At 39.7% G+C, this 20,300-nt stretch overlaps 1 protein-coding gene across 10 annotated transcripts in view; it reads left to right on the top strand.

Moving 5' to 3' along the window:
- THRB (thyroid hormone receptor beta) overlaps window positions 1–20,300 on the top strand; it is a 391,572-nt gene that overhangs the window by 102,086 nt on the left and 269,186 nt on the right. The gene's annotated exons all lie outside the window — the stretch shown is intronic.

Here is a 20,300-nt window from a genome sequence, read left to right as displayed (position 1 = left end):
TAAGCATTCCACTTACTCCACATCCTTGTCGACACTTCTTATCTGTCTTTTTGATGATAGCCATTCTAGTGATTATGAAATAGTATCCCTTTGTGGTTTTGGTTTGCATTTCCCTCATAGCTGAAGAAGCTGAGCATCTTTTCATGTGCTTATTGCCCATTTGTATATTATCTTGGGAGAAATGTCTGTTTAGATCCTTAGCCATTTTCTAGTTGAGTTACTTGTTTTGACATTATTGAATTGTAAAAGTTCTGTATATATTCTAGATATGAGTTCTTTATAAGAAATATAATTTACAAATATTTTCTTCCATTCTGTGGGTTGTCTTTTTCACTCTCTTGATGGTTGCCACAGAAGCAGAAAGGTTTTTAATTTTGATAAAGCCCAATTTATTGTTCCTTTGTTGCCAGTGCTTTTGGAATTCTATCCAAAAGGGCTTTGCATGTATGTTAGCCAACTTGACAATAAATTATGCTTAAAAAAATGAAATGCAAAAAATGGAAAACAAAACAAAAAAAGGCTTTGCATATCCCAAGGTAATGAAAATTCTCTCCTACATTTACTTCTAAGTGTTTTACAGTTTTAGTTCTTACATTTAAGTCTGTAATCTGCTTTGAGTTAATTTTTCTGTACGGTGTGAAGAAAAGGTCTAAATTTATTCTTTTGTATGTGGATACCCTAGAGTGAATTTTTAAAACAATCTCCTGAATTTTTAAAACAATCTCCTCACTGATAGTGAGTGAACATCTTGCTGAAAGTCAGCTGTGTGATGAACTTCATGGGGCATGCCACATGAGGCATCTATACCAAAAATGAATTGCCAGAGAGTTCCAGCTTCTTTCTGCTCTGCCCCAGGGATCCCATACACTGGTTTAAATTCTTTTTTTTTTTAATGTTTATTTTTGAGAGAGAGACAGAGATAGAGTGCTAATGGGGGAGGGGCAGAGAGAGAAAGAACACAGAATCCGAAGCAGGTCCCAGGATCTGAGCTGTCAGCACAGAGCCCAATATGGGGCTTGAACTCACAAACTGTGAGATCATGACCTGAACCAAAGTTGGACACTTAACCAGCTGAGCCACCCAGGTGCCCTTACACTGGTTGAAATTCTAAACACACACTTGGAACTGCCAAAGAACACATTTACAAAGCCTCTGATCAGTATGCTGAGGTCTCCCTAATGGGTGACAGGGGTGGGGGGATACTCAGAAATTAGATGAAGAGTGATGTCAATCACTAAAGGTTTCCAAAGGAGTTGTGTTCACTTTTGTGCACTAATACACATACACACACTCAAACTGCAGTGTGTGACCTGTAAGTCAGGAGATGCCTGGCTGAACGCCTTGGTGCTACTGATGATGTCTCATTGCTTTGTGCTCTTACCTATTTGAATGAAAGAAGGAAGCTCCTTGAAACTTAGTCAAATTACTTCCAAGAAGGTTATGCTATTGTCTTATTTGAAAGCACTCAAGAAAACAGCAGAAGGCCCTTGAGTGAAATGTAGTCCAAAGAAAAGGGGAATGCCACCCATACCCACAGTTCTGTGCTGCTGTGGCAGGCAGGACCAGCAATTAGGGAAACCCCCATCTGTCACGCCACCAGACTGAGTCCAAGGTTAGGAACAAGTCAAGTTTTTTTCCCTCTCTTCAGCTCTCAAAGTGCTGATTCTTGTACAGACAGGTTCATATTCCACAAGTAGCCTCTGTGTACTTGTCCAGGAAGGGAACATGAATGACAAGTGTCTTTCTACACTGCTGAGCTTAAAGAAGGCAAGTTAAGTATGCTTTTGGGGATCATATTGAAACTTCCGTCTCTTCCCATAAATCCCCCAGGAAAATATATTTTTATCCCAAGAAGGAAGCAAGGAAAATGGGCATAGGATCTCACAGACCTGGATCCAAATCCTGGCTCTGCTATATACTCTGGGTAATTTTCAGTGAAGTATTTAACTTTTTTGAGCCTCATCTTTCTCTTCTGTGTTATGGGACTATAAAAATATCTATTAACGGCCATCATCGGATAAGCTGGGATAAAAAAATGTAAAATCCTGCCTCAAGTCGGGAGTTAGTATCTGTTCATGCTATTTCCCTTTCAGTCCAAAGATATGGTGGACTCCCAGTTTTGAAACTCATTTTGGGGGGCCTTGAACCCAAAGAATTAAAAGGACCATTAGCTAAAATGAAGGTTGGATTTAAAGTTCAACATGTCAGATCCCCGTCCTATATCATTCTGTTCCTTCAGTAGTCTGAAAGCTTGGCAAGGTGTAGGACTCTTCCTCATGGGGCCTTCCTGCCACCTGAGGAAAACATCACTACCATCCATGACTTTGGTGATTCATTAGCATTCCAGCAAACTACCCAGCTGTTTGAAACAGCAGGTATTTATTTGCTTTGGTCTGAATATGCAAAGATGAAATGCAGCTGCCTGGTTTTGGAAAAGCTTTCTTGGTCTATGTCCTTTGGTTAGGTTAGGAACTGGAATGTGCCGTGACCTTGGTCTGCACACTAACCTTTCCCCGGTGTCCCTAGAGCTTGTTTGATGCCGATATTTATGGGCCACAAAGCTGAAACTAAGCCGGAGCTTCCCTAAGATGCTTTCTGGGGAGGTTCATTGTTCAGCAGGGGTATTTGTGTGACTGTCAGTAGGAGGGGAAGTTTACCATAACACGCGTGTGAGGCCCTGGACAGAGGAAGTTATAATAAGGAGGCATGGAACCTAGGTTGCTTCTTCAAATGACATGGGGTGTGTAATCCTCTCAAGCACTCCTATTGCCTCTGTATGGTAAGCAAAACACTGATCTGTTCTCCCATGGACCTCCCTGTAATGTCCTAAACATCGTTAGTAAATAACAGGCATGGGAGGACTTTGCCCCAAGAGCAATGCATACATCCAGATAGTGGCATCTGTGTTATTTGTATTCCTATGGAATTCAGTTCAGTTGCTTTCTACAGAATTTTCAGAATCCCCTTAATGATGGTATGTCAAACGTTGAGAACAACAAATTTAAGAACTATAAATGAGTAGGCATGAAAAGAAACAATAATTCAATGAGGAATTTAGCATTTATTTTTACTAGGCCACATTATCATATATGTCCTTTTTAGAAACTGTGTGAATATAAGTAGAGATATTAAAAAGTAGAATAAACTACCTACTCTCCACATCAAGAGAGGAGAACAGAGGTATATATAAATTCCAAGCAGTATACGTTCCAAACCTCAAAATCCTTTTCTGGAATTTGGCCTGGAATATATAAATCTGGACATATAAGTACAAATGTTACTCATATAACTATAAATATGTAAAGCCTAAAGTATTTGATTTTGAAATGCAGTCAGTTATAACTTAAGACACATTTAAATATACTCCATTTCTGCTGGAGTTCAGCACATCCCCTGGCAAAAATGTAGGACTTTACTTTATAATGGGAAAAAGAAACCATGGAGAATAATTTGAGGATGATTTCTAGTTGATAATAACTTTTAACATTTTTTAGATGGAGAAGTCCATAGTGTTACTTTATTGTTTTTGTTTTACTTTATTGTTTTTTAATGTTTATTTATTTTGACAGAGACAGAGAATGTGAGTGGGGGAGGGGCAGAGAGAGAGAGAGAGAGAATCCCAAGCAGCTTCCACACTGTCAGCACAGAGCCCAGCACAGGACTCGATCTCACAAACTCTGAGATCATGACCTCAGCTGAAATCCAGAGTCAGAGCCTTAATCGACTGAGCCACGTAGGCGCCCCATAGTGTTACTTTCGGTGAAATCTAGAATTAATTCTCAATTAAATCTAGAATTTACATTTGGGAAAAAAAATGTTCTCTAAACCTTCAACAAATTCAACAATAGTAAAGCATTATGTAATTTCCCCAGATGTGGAGGAAATAAAAAGGGGGCTTCCGGTTTAAACAAAATCTTGTGCCTGGTTGTAAGGCGCAAAAGAAAAGTGCTTTGGAAATAGCAACGTATTCGGCAGGCCACCAGGAGGGGGGCCTTCGAGTAGGGCGGTAAGGAGACTAGCTTTGCAGCCAGATTGCATGTGTCCCAAATCTTGCACAAATTCTCTGCACCCCAGTATCCACATCTGTAAAATAGTGATCATAATAATTCCTATTACTGCTATGAAGAGAAATCAGCACATGTAAAATTCTCAGGACAGTGTCCGGCATATAGAAAGTGCTCCGCTAATGTTGGTAATGATGATGGGGAGATGATGATGCGAGTGTTTTGTGGGGGGGGGGGGGAATGAGAGTACAAGAGGAGGAAGTATTTGTTTTTGAAAATGAGGGAATAACCAGCTAACCCAATCTTCTTAAAGAGGAGTGAATTGAATACTAGAAACTAATTAGGTTTGGAATTAGAATGGAAAGGGATACCCAGTTCATAAGTACGTATTCTCAGCTGAGACAATTGTCTTTCTTGACACTCGCAGAAATATTATTAGCAGCACTTGATTTAAAAGTGAAACGTTTTGAGCAGTTATTGCACATATACCAAGGAGCCACAAAATTACAGTTTAAAAACAAAGTTTAACAAGAATGTAATAGTAAGTATCACAGACATTATGAAATGATGATGTGGGATAATAAACGTTTTTATTGCCACAAATACGGGATGACGGCATTATTCAAGAACAGTAGAAAAAATAGCCTGACTCCAGAGAGAGGGACATCTCTCCACAAGACCTTTTTCCAGAGCAAAGCTGTATTTATTCTTAATGCTTTTGACCCAATTTTGCCGCCCAATTTCTGAAAGAATGGCCCCAAATTCTATACTGGAGAGCCAGGGCCACCTAAGCCTTACCTTTTGATGGCTGTGACCCATGTCCCTGAGCGGTGCCATTGCCCCCCGCCCAAGAAGCTTCTCAAGGCCATCCAACTCTGCCCACTCACCTCCCCACTTGTTTGCTTCATGGCTTCCTCTGCCTGGCTGAGCAGCATGCCAGAACTCTGCCTTGGATGCCCCTTCCCTCCTCTCGGCCACTGACACAGGCTGGGCAAAATGGCCCCCAAAGACATTCATCTCTGCTTCTCTACCAGCTGAGGGAACTTGTCTGTGGGCTATTTCAGATCCGCCAAAATTATTCCAGCAACACTTGGCAAAAGCCCAGGCTGTGAGATTTTCAGGCTAAAAATGGAGAATTGGGGCCAATATTCTTACTCTAATTTTCTTAATTCCAAGAGTTTAAAAATAAAAAAATATATATGTGTGTATTCGGTGAAAGGATTGGGAAGCAGCTGGGCAGCCTGGCTGAGAGGCTGGATAAAGACAGAGCAGCTGTGTTGGTCTTAAGCCTGAGCTGGCTGTGTAACCCTTGATTTCTTTGAACTCTGGGCCTGAGGATTCAGAGCCATAAAACAAAGCTAACAAGTGTTGAGCTATCTGATTTCTTGTGAGACATAAAGAGGGGAGTTGATTGTTAAGCAGTTTGCAAATGGAAAGTATTGCAGAAATGCTTATAATAATAAAAGGCTTATTATAGCACTTTCCCAGGTTCTGGGACTACTGTAATGGGCAGGATGGCACACACAAGACCTAACACGTCTATCAAAGAACTGGTGGATGTCTGCAAAAGTAAATACTCTATTCTATACGGTGGTATCTCATATGCCGATCAACATAATAAGTCTAGCTGGACAGCCGCTCTAGTTTAAGATAAGCAAAGCAAGCCTGGGAGCATTTTAAAGCCATGTATACACAGGTAGATACAGTTAAAGTCTGTTTCAGTGGGAGGGTAGGGATGAGGGGTGTGTCATATCCCGTGGTATCGTCACACTACCTTATATAATAAAGTGCCTATCATTCTATGTGTCATATAGTAACTGACCAATAAGTCATCAGTTCTTGCCCTTTCTCCTAGCATTTTGCCCTCAGTGGGAGATGACTTGGGGAGAGGGTCATGGGAAGTTTTGAGTGCCAAGGGCACACAGTCTAAACAAAATCAGGTTTGCTATACAAACGTAGTCTCGGGACATGTTTGCCGTTCCTTCCTTCCTACGAGATTGTCACCCTATGTCATGCCTATGAAGACGTTTTTGACCTGTCATTAGTTATCTTTCATTCAGTGAGTGCTGTAAAAATCCCTGTTGATTCAACTACATCTGTGACGGACACTGACAGTGTTCGAAGGTTGTGATTCCCTTTAGTGAACACCGCTGAACAGATTCTTACTTGTTGAGTATTGCTTATTGCTTCAGCGATCTTTATAAACACTGCCAAAAGCCTTGAATCTTCTCTCAGTTGAGTGTATCTTTGGGGTTGTTTTGGATGTTAAAACTAACCTTTTGGCAGAGAGTGAGTGAACAAGGAAAGGGGAATTGAGGTAGGAAGCAGTTTGCAGAAAGATCCTTGGAAAAGAAAGCTTTTTCGCCCTGCGTTACATTTTGCATTCCATTAGAGACAACGGATTGAAAACAAAGCACAAATCTGGCTGAGAACCTGAAAGGCAAGTTTCAGCAGGAGTGAATTTTTAACAGCCTCAAAGAGGGGGTTAAAATGAAATTCTGACAACCTTAACTACACTTTTTCTCGAAGTATTGCTATAATGATAAAAGGTGAAATGTCAGCAGTCACCTATTATTCTGTCGAACAGCACTTGATAATTTTTCCTCTGTGGGAGCACTTGCCCTTTTATAGTGTTGACTCTGCGTTTTGACTGACTGCCCAAAGATCACAATTACTTAAACCGTTTACCTGCACTTGGGCAGCACAGCCAGGACCGGTTCTGCATAGCCAGATCCTCTGGGAGTTTCCTGTTGGTGGCTTCAGATAAACAAATGAGGCCTGTGATATGGGCTATTTACCGCCCCTGGTTTTTAAACCACTTCAATAACCTGTCTTCCTCCTTAAGCTTTGGAAACACACTGATGGTCATGTTTTCTGAAGAGGAGAGCCCAACTTCTTTCTGTGTGTCAGGAAAATATCTTCATACATCAAAGCGACACAGAGGCTCCTGTAGAATATTCTAGAAAAGTAGACACTGCCTTACCACAAAGTGGTGAAGGGGTCTTCTATTTAATTCTGTTTGTGTAACATGCATCCTTTGAACAACTGCTGTGTTCACCAACCTGGGGCATCTGCTGGGGGAAAGCTACCAAGATGACAATTACACAGACCCAGCCTGCAAAGAGGCTTATATTTTGTAGGCAAAGCCAGATGAAAGATATAAATTATTGAGGTAAGTAGGCTGACCAAGCAGGTAGCCTACCTTGAGCTTAGAAACTGGAATATTAGAATTGGTTATGACCCATCAAACTCAAATGTCTTTGGGGCTAAACAGGTAAAAGAAATGAATGAAGAATGCCCATAAGGACTGTAGCACAGTGGAGGATGTGTGAGCACCATTTAAATGGAACACCATCCCTCAGTTAGAGCTGTCAGTGCCATGCAAGTGATGGCCCATTATCACCAGGCTTTCAGCTTTTTCAAAACTTTTTTTTTTTTAACGTTGACAAGTACTTCACCAGGTCTAACTCCTGAAAGGGTACATACAAAAAGAATTCTAAGAACCAAATGTGGCCTATAGAGCCGGTAGTTTTTTTCCCTCTGGGTTATGGCATGTGCTGTTATAAAATTCCATCTCATTTTCATTGTCATTGGTTGTCACAGGTTAGGTTGCATGGGAAGCTGATTCTGAAACAGAATTCAGCCAGGAGGGGGTTTACTGGGGAGTGTTCTTGAGATCAACACCTTTAGTGGGAAAGAGAAGGAAGTAGCTCTGGAGAGAAAAGTTGAGCTGCCATGCAGTCTCAATGGAGGTCTTGGCCAATCTCAAAAAGGCTAAAACTGGATGATCCTTCAGAGTTGCTCCACATTGATTGAGGGGACAGGGTCTTTATACCCAGCATGGACCAGTCATTGGATGTGGGGTGCTTTGGGAAGGGGTGTGACTTTGAATGATGGCTTCTTCTTGACTAAAGAAATATCCATCAGGACCAGCAGCACTCCAAGTAGCTGGGGAATCAGCCCTTCTTCTCTGAAGGGGGATCTGGATGCTGCATCACAGCAGCCATAAGAGGGGTAGGTAGATTTTTCTACATGGGCTGCGTTGTCCCTGAAAATGAGGGGCAAAGTCTCAATCATCTTTGAATTGATCTAACACCATGCCCTAGAGAAGAGAGATGATCTCATATACATCATTTTCCCCCATTCCCTCTTTTTCTTCCCCACTTCTTGCTGGCCTGTGTACCTCCTACAGAAGCTATTGGAACAGAATTCCTAACCCCCCTGAGGAATTCCTAGCCCCTTGATTCAACCCAGAGCTGTAATGTTGTGGCCTACAATACATATTGCCGGCATTTGTAAAGATAAAGATTCAACCTAAGTATATGGAGATGTAATGAAATGTAATGATTCACTCATATTTACAACATATGCTTTCTGATAGCCTACTGTGTGCCAGGCACTGAGCTACCCACTTTGAACAAAATATATTCTCTGCATGCAAGCAGTTTGGGATTTGGTTGGCAATGCAGGTGCATAGGTGCTGTCACAGGGCAGGTCACAAAAGTTGTCTTGGAAAGCCACTTGGATTAAAACCTGTAGTTAGAAACAATTATAATTATCTTGGTGAACAATAATTCACCAAGGCAATGCCAGTTGGGCCAGAGAGTGTCAGATTATAAAATGCGTTAAGAAGATAGTCTCTGCAAGATTTGGTGAATATTACTAGCAAAAATGTAGAGTGAGAAAGTGAGGACCCTAACACCTTGTCCAGGTTGCAGGCTTACACATGATTGTAGAATGGGAAGGTGGAATGAATGATGGGATAACTAGAAAGAAAAATGCAAAGCACAAGGTATAAGCTACCGATAAGTAAGATGTAGTTTAGTGCTTAATAACTGTTTATGGAATTTATTCCTCCTTGTGAAGTAAGGCACGCAGACATTAATAACTCTTACATCTGTCATATTTTGGTAACTATAATTAGAGCCATGGACAGTGCACTATGGAAAGACAAAGGGGAAGAAGGCATTAACTCCAAATGATGAGATGGGAAGATCTTCTGGACGTAGGCTAATGACGATGATGATTAACAATAGCTAATATGAATCATTGTTAAGTACTGAGGACTGTGTTAAGTGCCTTTTATGTCTTAACTCATTTAGTCCTTTCCGCAGTCCTATAATATCAACACTATTACCATCCTCTCTGTATAGAGGTGAATAAACTGAGACTCTCAGAAACATGAGACAATTTACCTGAGATTCGATGAGAAGAAAGTGGTGGCCCTGGAATTTGAACTCGGGTTATCTGAAGCCAAAGTCTGCTGTCTTGTCACAAAATTAGACTATCTCCCACTTGAAATCGACCTGGAAATAAACATGGGAGAGCAGAGCATTCCAACTGAAGGGAACTGTTTTTCAAAGGTCTGATGATACTTCAAGTTGAGGGGTAGGGAGGGGAGAAATGCATGAGGTATGACCAAACGTGAGCTACAGGGCTGGGAGCATGGTTTGAAGTTTAAGTTCAGGAAATTAGATGCAGTTGTGTTGCTCAGTGGCCTTAAATACCAAACCGAGGAGTTAGGGTTGTGGGAGGGGAAGTGGTAAGATCTGCATTCAGAAACAATAACTCTGTGAAGGGGTGGACAGATATATGGACATACTGGAGGCAGTGCTACAGAGGAGAAGGCCCCTGAATATTGTCTAGGCACTTTGTACGCAGGACGAGGACAGGGCCAGTAGAAGGAATGGAGGGAAGAAATGGGAAGGTAGGAGGTGGGAAACAAAGGGTTTGGTGAGTGCAATGGCTCAGGTTTTGAGTTTATGATGTCGGGAACACAGGATGAACATAAAGTTGGGTGCAGAGAGAACATGAGCTCACTTTCGGGTTGTAAGAATGGAAGTTCGGGCCTCAAGAGAGAGGCTCTGTCTAGCAGAGAATTGGGAACCCCCCCTTAAAGGTTCTGATGGACCCTGGAACTTAGATAGCGTGGGGCTGAGGTTAAAGAAAAGGCATCTAGGCTGAGAGGTCTGCAAGTCTACATTTAAAGAGAGGGCAAAGGGGGTGCCTGGGTGGCGCAGTCGGTTGAGCGTCCGACTTCAGCCAGGTCACGATCTCGTGGTCCGGGAGTTCGAGCCCCGCGTCAGGCTCTGGGCTGATGGCTCAGAGCCTGGAGCCTGTTTCCGATTCTGTGTCTCCCTCTCTCTCTGCCCCTCCCCCATTCATGCTCTGTCTCTCTCTGTCCCAAAAATAAATAAACGTTAAAGAGAGGGCGAAGGAAGATGATTTTTAAAAAGTCATAGTGTACATCATATGATTAAATAAGAAGTGAGTGCTCCTGTAGCCACAGGCTGTGAAAGAAATATGTGAAGTTGTAATTTTAGGGTAAGAGTTAATATTTGAGATTGGGTAAAATGTTTCAGGAGAAAGGCGAGATTAACACATGATGATTTATTGTGAAATTTCCTAGAAGCTCGGTAGGCCAGTTCCATGTGGGAACACAGCCCTGACTTCCCATGGAGGGTGGTGAGGTCGGGTTGTCCCAATGTCTCAATTGTTTGTTGGCTACTCAGTACACATATCTCCTACTAAACCATCATATGATGCTATTGAATTCTCACTTTAGAATAAGTGTAGATTATTCCTTTTATTCTAATGACAACATAATTGCCGGATCCATTTTTATGATATATAGTTCAAAATTCCCAACATTTAAACGTACTTTATGTTACATATAACAGGAAGGAGCAATCCCCCAGGATTTGAAGAGTGTGACAATACAACCAGCCCATCTCTGCTCCTCCAGTACATACAAATGCTGTGTGTGTGTGTGTGTGTGTGTGTGTGTGTGTGTGTGTGTGTGTGTGTAAAAATTATAGTGTATTTTATTTTTGTCTGGGAATCATCTGGAAGCTTGGGTGCTCCCCTAGACACAAGTGAGAATGTCAAAGCCAAGAGTGGAAAGAAATTTCTGTTGCAGAAATTTGCAACATAGTTTATTCTCCCAAATAGCAGGCTTGTGGCCAGTTGTCTTTCCCTAATTATTAATAAAAATTCAGCATTTCAAACTAGATTCTCATTCTCCAGCAGTTATTAATAGACCTCCATCTTTAGGACATCTGCAAGACATCACTTATAACAGAATTCTTGACATAGCATAAAATTCCTATGTCTAATAGGAATTTAAGGTCTACTTAAAAATGACAATCAGGTTGTGCCATTTTTCTTGGCAAAAAATTTCTCTTCCCCAATGAAGCCTTACAGAAAAAATTATACCTTTACTTAAATTTTATTTTAATCGAGGTATTACATTTATGCAATCATAAATCATATCAGTCACAAATCATAAATGTATGGCTCAATGAATTTTTACATATGTATATACCTGTGAAGCCACCAGCCACATCAAGTTATAGAACATTTCCAGCACCCAGGAGGCTCCCTCTCTCATTCCTCCTCACTGTCAATCTCATGCCGCAAAGGTAACCTCTATTCTGACTAACCTCTAATGGTCTGTGATGCATAGGTTTTAAGTGTAATACTTACACATCAATACATTCTGAACCACTGTTATTGGAGTGTGCTAGAGTATTGGGAAGTACTCTTGACTTCTTTCCAGAGGTCACTTGTTTAAGAAGAACTCTTTGTATTCAACTGAATAATCCTTGGGCTTTTGCAATCAGAAATGGCATACTCTAATTATACTAAGGGTGAATAATACCAACAGTGGAAATTATACGGAGTGAATGATTTTATGAAATTCTGCCCTCTAAAGGAGGTCATAGATTTTCACCCATTTTCACAGAATCAGATCTCTGCTAAATTCTGCTCTCCATTCACTGTTCCCCCAGGCCTAAGTGTGCTGGTGGATATCATCTGAATGCGACTTCTTTGTACCCATCGAATAAAATTATATAGTATAGTATAGTATAGTATAGAATTGATAATACCTCATAATACTTCATCTTATAATCCTTATCTCCAACTCTGGAAGTTCTCCTGGTTATGATAGTTTCCAACACATAAGAATGCAGTATTTGATAAATGACAATTCAAGAACATCCCTCTCATTTAACAATTCGAGAACCCTGAAAACAATGCTAAGTGACCTTTTTTTTTTCTTTCCGTTCTATGGGCCTTGTTCTGTGATGATATTCTAAGTCCAAACTTGACCAATGTCCAGAAACCTAACTTAAAGGACCTTAGGCACATTTCTTCAGCTACATCTTGGTGTGGCCCAGGTTGCTGCTGCTGCTGCTGAGATAATCCTCCAGACTAGAAGGCATCTGAGAGAGACTAGCAAGAGGTTCAAGAGAAATAAAAGCAAAGAAAGATCTCTTTGATCATTAACTCCAAAAATTCTTCCCTAAGTGTTGAGAATTTGCCTTCTAGAATTGTTGCAGGAGCTGTTAATTCTGTCAAGGGAAGGGAAGGTCAAATTAGGTTAACGAGATTTATTTGTTCTTTAATCAAAATTAAAGAGAATCTTAATTCCTACACATTGCTCCTTTCTGTGAAAAGACTATGACAATGGTACTTAATTTCCTGGGAGAATTTTCTAACACCTTTAATGAGGGGAAAAAATGAGTGTTTGCATGAGTATGTAAACACACGTAAGAATGCGTGTGAGATCTGTTTATGCTTGAAATAGAACTGAATTGAGTTGGCAAGAAAAGGGAATTGTGTTCATACGCAGGTTTCTTAGAGTTACAATTATAGCCCTAGCGACAGGATAACAAGAAACTATTTAATTACCTTTCTAGGCTGCTGAAGACATTTTGAGGATACACTTGATCTCATGTCATCAACAAAATATGTTATGACATATTTGTTTTTATTCAGTACACTAGTAAAAATGTAAACAAATTCAGATACTTAAAATAAAAGGGGAGTCACTTTTACTTTTTACCCCATCATTTCCCTTAGTCTCAATCCTTAGATAACAACCATGGTTATTAGTTTCTTCCAGATGTTTTTTTAATGCAGCTATAGCATGGATCCATAGATGGGTGGATGGATGGATGGATGGATGGATGGATGGATTAGAGTGATTATATATTTATTTATCCCATTTCTGAGTCACTTACCTTCTTGAGGATTCAATGATGAACAAAAATAAATACATCACCAACTTTCCTAGAGATTATAGTTCAGCAGAGGGAAATTGATGCTCATTCACACACACACGTAAATGTATGATTATAAGTAAATGCAACGAAAAAGAGTGTGTGAGTTTCTCTGAGGAAGTGACAATTGCACTGGAATCTGAAGGAAGAATAGAACACCGACTTGGATTTAGAGGGAAATGTTCCAGACAAAAAAAACGTTTTTAAAGAGGACCATAGCTTGTTCAAGGAACCGAAGGTGCCTAGGATGGCTGGCAGGTAGACTGAGAAAAAGGGGAAGTGTGTAGTCAGAATCCAGTTAGGAGGCTGTCACAGAAATATAAGGCGAAGAATAAAGGCAACTTGGACTGGTATACGGTTGAAGAAAAAGGGAAACATTTCATGGTCTTTTGGAGAAGACCACATGATTTAGTAACCAATTGAAGGTACATGGCAAGGAAGAAAGAAACAGATATTCTGTTTCTTTGTTTTTCTTTGTTTCTTTGTATATATGGAATTATCCTATTCATTGCTCTGACCTTGCATTTTTTTTCTCTGAATAAATTGTTTTGGAGATTTCTTCCTTCTCTTTTCCATAATGTCTTTTTAAGAAGCTCACTATATTTCATGGTATAAATGTGTTATAATTCTTTCCACCAGTACCTCATTGATGGACATACAGAGTTTGCTTCTGTTTTTTGTTTCTGTTTCTGTTTTTTGTTTTTATTTTAAGGGGGAGTGGGTATTTAAGGCAATAGTGCAATTTGAAATAACATACTGGACATTTCAGTTTCAAGTTTGGGCAAATGTGACCCAATAAATTCCTACCCGTGTTAGTTGCTTGTTTAACAAACAAGGTGGTATATTTAATATTTGATAAATATTTTCAGATTGCCCTAAAAAAAGATTACAGAATTTTATGCCATTACCAATAATCTGTGAGATGGCTTGGGTCCCCATGCCATTAACAATTTTAACAAAGTTTTTAATTTTTGCCGGTCTGTAGTAAATTCTATAATTTGCCTTCCATTAAAATAAGTTTGAGGGGCGCCTGGGTGGCGCAGTCGGTTAAGCGTCCGATTTCAGCCAGGTCACGATCCCGCGGTCCGTGAGTTCGAGCCCCGCCTCGGGCTCTGGGCTGATGGCTCAGAGCCTGGAGCCTGTCTCCGATTCTGTGTCTCCCTCTTTCTCTGCCCCTCCCCCGTTCATGCTCTGTCTCTCTCTGTCCCCAAAATAAATAAATGTTGAAAAAAAATTAAAAAAAATAAAATAAGTTTGAGTGCATCTGTGTTATTGGCCATTAGTTCTTATTTTTAATGTGAGCATCTTATTCATAATATTCATCATATGTCTAATGATTTTTTTTGTTTGTTCTTGTTTTTTTATTTATTCTTGTTTACTAAAGATATCAAGTCCTTTCTCTAGCAATAGGATGAAATTATATAAAAATATATAATCATTATCATAGAGGCCATAGATACCAAAAAGGCATTTAACAAAATTTATTCACCTTTTTGTGTTTTGAGCTCCTTTGTCTCCCTTTTCTGTTTACTGCTATCTTTTCATCTTGTCTTTGCCTCATTCTTTCAGCTCATCCTTTTTAATGTCTTCTCGGATGCGCAGCATTAGTTGTATATTTTTTTCTTGTTTCTTAAGGCCTTTTGTCTAGAATATATTTTTCATTAGCCTCTGATACCTTTCTCTCCCTTACTCTCTTCTCTTTCCTCTTCTCCTTTCTTTCCTTCATGTTTTTCTCTTTTTCATATTCGCCATATCATGTGTTTTCATCTTCCTCATATTTAAGGTGGAAAGTGCTATCTAGACCATCTTTTTTCAAATATTGTTTCCGATGAACATATTTTTCGTCTTGTTTTCTCTACAATCTGTTTCTTTTCTCTAAGAATGTAAGTGTAGGACTGGGTATTACTGGGATTTTACAATTGCTTGCAATTAGAGAAAGATTCAGCTGGGAAACGTGGACAGGAATAGTTGATGAACCGGGGCTCTGCTGCTTGTTCTGAAGATTTATTTAGCATTTTATGCTGGTATTTACTTTTTTAAGAAGGGGCATAGTCTTGGGGTGCCTGGGAGGCTCGTTTGGTTAAGCATCTGACTCTTGATTTCAGCTCAGGTCATGATCTCCCAGTTTGTGAGTTCAAGCCCTGCGTTGGGCTCCATGCTGACGGTGCTGAGCCTGCTTGGGATTCTCTCTCTGCCTCTCCCCCCCCCCCCCACCTCTCTCTCAAAATAAATAAATAAACAAACAAAAAGGGACATAGTCTTATCCATGGAAACCCTTAGGTGCAGATTATGCTGTAATTTGAAAAGAATTTTTGGAGCTTTTGCTTTTGACTGGCAATTCTATGCACTTAATTGCCCAGCTTCAGCTCCCCCTTCCAAAGGGTCTTTTCACCTTAAGTGAGTCAGTGTGATGGTGGTGGGGTCAAGACTTCTACTCTAATAGCCCATCCTACAAAAATTTTTTGCAGGCTGCATTGCCTGACCCTTCAGAGTACTGCCTTCAGGATTATGGGGCATTTGTCAGATCCCCCAGATTTGTTCACCTCTCCCAGAACTGCTTTGCTCTCCCAGCACTGCTTTGGAAATAGAATCACTTACTTATGGATCTATCTCTCTTGCCCTGATCACCATCTTTTGATATTATTTTGCCAGATTGTATCTCTACCTTTGTGTGAATGTTGCTGTTATTTAATGTTTGAAATTTTTATTCACTTTATCAAATTTTGAAGATGGGAATTTTGGCTGCATGACCTTGGCTCTATCTTTTACTCTTTGGGGATCACATTTTCTTATCTGCAAAATGGGAACAAATAATTGCTACCCTTTCCGTTTTTTTAGGATCAAATCAGATAATTTATTAGAAAGTGCTTTGTGATAAACAACAACCTAACAGGCAAGGGGCGGGGGGCGGGGGGAGGCAGTAAAATAGGAAAGAAAGAAGTAAAACTGTTTCTATTTGCAGGTGACATGACCTTATACATAGAAAACCCATAAAATTCCTTCAAAAAACTACTAACATTAAGAAACAAAGTCAGTGAAGTGGCAGAATACAAAATCAATATACAGAAATCAGTTGCTATTCCATACACCAACAACAAATTATCTGAAAAAGAAATTTTAAAATTCCCATTCACAACAGCATCAAAAAAAAATCCTTAGAAATAAATTTTACCAAGGAGGTCAAAGATCTGCACACTGCAAACTATAACACACCGATGAAAGAAATTGAAGAAGAAACAAACAAATGGAAAGATATGTTTCCAACAATGTTTGTTGTTCCAAACAAATGGACAGATCAGAAGTTCATGTTAAAATTTCCACACCACCCAAAGCTGTCTGTGTCAAAATCCCAACAACATTTTTTACAGGAACAGAAAAGGCAATCCTAAAATTCGTTTGGAACCACAAAGACTCCAAGTAGCCAAAGCAGTCTTGAGAAAGAATAACAAAGCTGGAGGCATCACACTTCCTGATTTCAAACTATACTACAAAGCTGTAGAAATCAGAACAGTATGGTGCTGGCATAAAACAGACATGCAGATCAGTGGAACAAAATTGATAGTCCAGAAATAAATCCACGTGTACATGGTCACCTAATATTTGGCAATGGAGTCAGTAACATTCAATGGGGGAAAAGATGGTCTCTTCAATAAATGGTGCAGGGAAAACTGGATATCCCCGTGCAAAAGAATGAAACTGGACCCCATACACAAAAGTTACTCAAAATAGATTAAAGACTTAAATGTGAGACAAGGAACTGGAAAAGTGCCTGGAGAAAACACAGAAGGAAGTCTGCTTAATATTATCTTGGCAATGATTTTTTTGGACATCACCAAAAGCCAAAACAAGTGGGACTGCATTGAACTAAAAAGCTTCTCTACAGCAAAAAATAATGAAGACACCCCTACGGAATGGTAGAAAATATTTGCAAATTATATGCCAGATACAGAGTTAATATCCAAAATATTCATACAATTCAAAAACAAAAACAAAAACAAAAAACAAATAGTCCAATTAAGAAATGGGCAGGGATGCCTAGGTGGCTCAGTCAGTTAAACATCTGACTTCAGCTCAGGTCATGATCGCACGGTTTGTGGGTTCGAGCCCCACGTGGGGGCTCTGTGCTGACCGCTCAGAGCCTGGAACCTGCTTCGGATTCTGTGTCTCCCTCTCTCTCTGTCCCTCCTCCACTCACACTCTGTCTGTCTCCATCTTTCAAAAATAAAGATTAGAAAAAAAATTTTTTAATGGGCAAAGGACCTGAATAGATATTTTTGCTAAGAAGATATACAAATGGGCCAATAGGTACATGAAAAGGTGCTCAACATCACTGATCATCAGGCAAATAAAAACCAAAACCATGATAAAATACCACTTTATACCTGTTAGAATAGCTATTATCAAAAAGACAAGAAATAAGTATTGGAGAGAATATGGAGAAAGGGAACACTGATGCACCATTGGTAAGAATGTAAATTGGTATACACGTTATAGAAAATAGTATGAAGGTTCCTCAGAAAATTGAAAATAGAACTATCATATGATCCAGCAATCCCACTTCTGGGTATATATCCGAAGGAAATGAAATCACTACCTTAAAGAGGTATTTGTACCCCCATGTTCATATGTTCAGTGCAGCATTATGTTTAATAGCCAACACATGGAAACAATGTAAGTGTCTATCAATGGATGAATGGATAAAGAAAAAGTTTGTACACACAACACACACACACACACACACACACACACACACACACAGCAATATTATTCAGCCATTAAAAAAAAAGGGGAATCCTGCCATTTATGGCAAAATGGGTGAAACTTGAGGGTATTATCCTAGGTGGAATAAGACAGAGAACGACAAACACTGTATAATCTCACTTATATCTGGAATCTAAAAGAAAATAAACTCATAGAAACAGAGTAGATTCAAGGTTTCCAGGAGCAGGATTTGGAGGAAATGGGTGAAGGTGGTCAAAGGGTACACACTTCCAGTTATAAGGTCATTAGTTCTGGGGGTGTAACATAGAACATGGTGACTATAATTAACAGTGCTGTATTATATACTTCAAAGTTTCTAAGGGAATAGATCTTAAAAGTTCTTACCACAAACTTAAAAAAGAAAAAGTAACCATGTGAAGTGATGGATGTGTTAGCTAATACACACATATGAAATCATCACATTGTATACCTTAAACTTACACAATTTTGTGTTAATTATAGCTCAATAAAGCTGAAAAATAGAAAAAAATGGTGTTTCATGAGATGTAAAATTCTTTAAAGGTGTAAATTATTCTTACCACTGTTTGCTTAGATGGGACACACAGAGACAAAAGTAAAGATTGGGATGATATACTCTGAGCACTAAAGTGATAGAGTATGTGTTGATAGGAAGGTATGGTTAAGCATGTAGGGCTGGAAAGTAAAATGGACTCAAAAGAAATAGGAACTCTGTGATGGAGAGGAGTAGGGAGGGTACAAAGAAATGGGGGATGTTGAGAGACCACGAGTACCACAATTTCATTGAAATAGCAGGGTCATAGACCAGAGTAGGAGGGGACAAATGCAGAGTTAGGGAGGAGTCACTTCACAAAGACTTGGCTGAGAAACCTGGGCATTATTCTGAATGCGGTATCAAACATGGGTTTGATTTTTAAAACCTTAGCAGGAATGGGGCGCTTGGGTACCTCAGTCGGTTAAGCATCCGACTTTGGCTCAGCTCAGGATCTCACGGTTCGTGAGTTCAAGCCCCGTGTCTGGCTTCTGTGCTGACAGCTCAGAGCCAGGAGCCTACTTCCGATTCTGTGTCTCCTTTTCTCTCTGCCTCTCCCCCACTCTCACTCTGTCTCTTTCTCTCTCTCAAAGATAAACAAACATTTACAATTTTTTTGAAAAATAAATAAAACCTTAGCAGGAAGCTTACGCTTTATGTTTAAGGATTATGTGGCAGTGGTATGCAGGAAAAATGAATATGAGGAGAAAGCACATGAGGAAGTCCATTAGTGTGCCCAGAACGGTCAGGTTTAAACTTGTTGTAGCGGAATAGTTACTAATAGTGGCCCCTTTTTCTCTTAGTGTTGCCTATAATGAAGTAATGGTGATAGAATGCTATTCTAGAATCTTGAGTAGGGTTGAGGCAATGGGCAGGTAAAGGAAGGAGCCAATGCCAGGGTATAAAAAAAGAAAGAATTGATAGAATTTGATGCATTAGGGTGGGAGCAAGGAATGAAGACGGGAGAGTAAATGGTAGGTCTAAATTTTCTGCCAGAGAAGCTGAGATAATGGTGGTGAGTGATTAAAAAAACCCAAGGACCAGAGTTATGTCAGGATCTTGGAAATAACATGGCTGAAGGAGAACAAGAATTAGCTTGTTGAGAGCTAAGTTCAAGTCAATGAGGACTCAGACTGATCGATTGCACATAGAGTTGTATGATGAAGCTTGGGAGTTTATATGTCACACTTATTTAAAAAACATTCCTTGACTTGTGCTCAGCATCATGGGGCAGAGTTGAGATGCCAAGTCTTTTTTTGAGTCACTTTGCTGAATTAGGGAGACTTGCCACAGAATCTTCGTGTTGAATAGGAATTACCCTATGTACTTTCCATTCCTCGAAGGGGGAAAGTGGCTCAGACAAAACAATAAAAAACTCCCAGGTACATTCTGTTAGGTCCTTTCCACTTCAAGGATCCTGAGTCAGGTATTTCTCTTGGCTTTAGACATGGGTCCCTTTTCAAGTCAGAAAACATTCTTAAGATTTTTGTGCCCTTGACTCTCCTTTCTTGGAGCTCAACCCCTGACAAATAGAAGTTGACCTTTTCTTATCTCTCAGCTTGTGGCTTTTTGTGACCTTATTGGGAACCTTTGCTTGATATGTTGTAACAAATATAAATCACTAAGTACTATGTATAGTTATAACATTTGGGGTGCAATTATGAAATTTGTGCATATGTGAATATAGAAATGAATGCATAAATGCATATATAAATGTATATGTATATACACACACGCATGTGTTTATACACACACACATGCACACATACACATTTGCATCCAAGGCAATGTAATACTTAAATGCACAGGCTTTGGAATTAGGCAGGCTGTGCAACACTCATCTATAAAGTGGGAATAATACCTACCTCATAGAGTTAAATGAGATGACGATTATAAAATGCTTTCTGGCATCAAAAACAAAAGACTGGAAAAAATATATATGTATATAATATATATACA

This window comes from Felis catus, chromosome C2 (genome assembly GCF_018350175.1).
Source record: "Felis catus isolate Fca126 chromosome C2, F.catus_Fca126_mat1.0, whole genome shotgun sequence".
In the NCBI taxonomy this organism is placed as follows: Eukaryota; Metazoa; Chordata; class Mammalia; order Carnivora; family Felidae; genus Felis; species Felis catus.
This window is presented reverse-complemented; position numbering and strand designations above follow the sequence as displayed.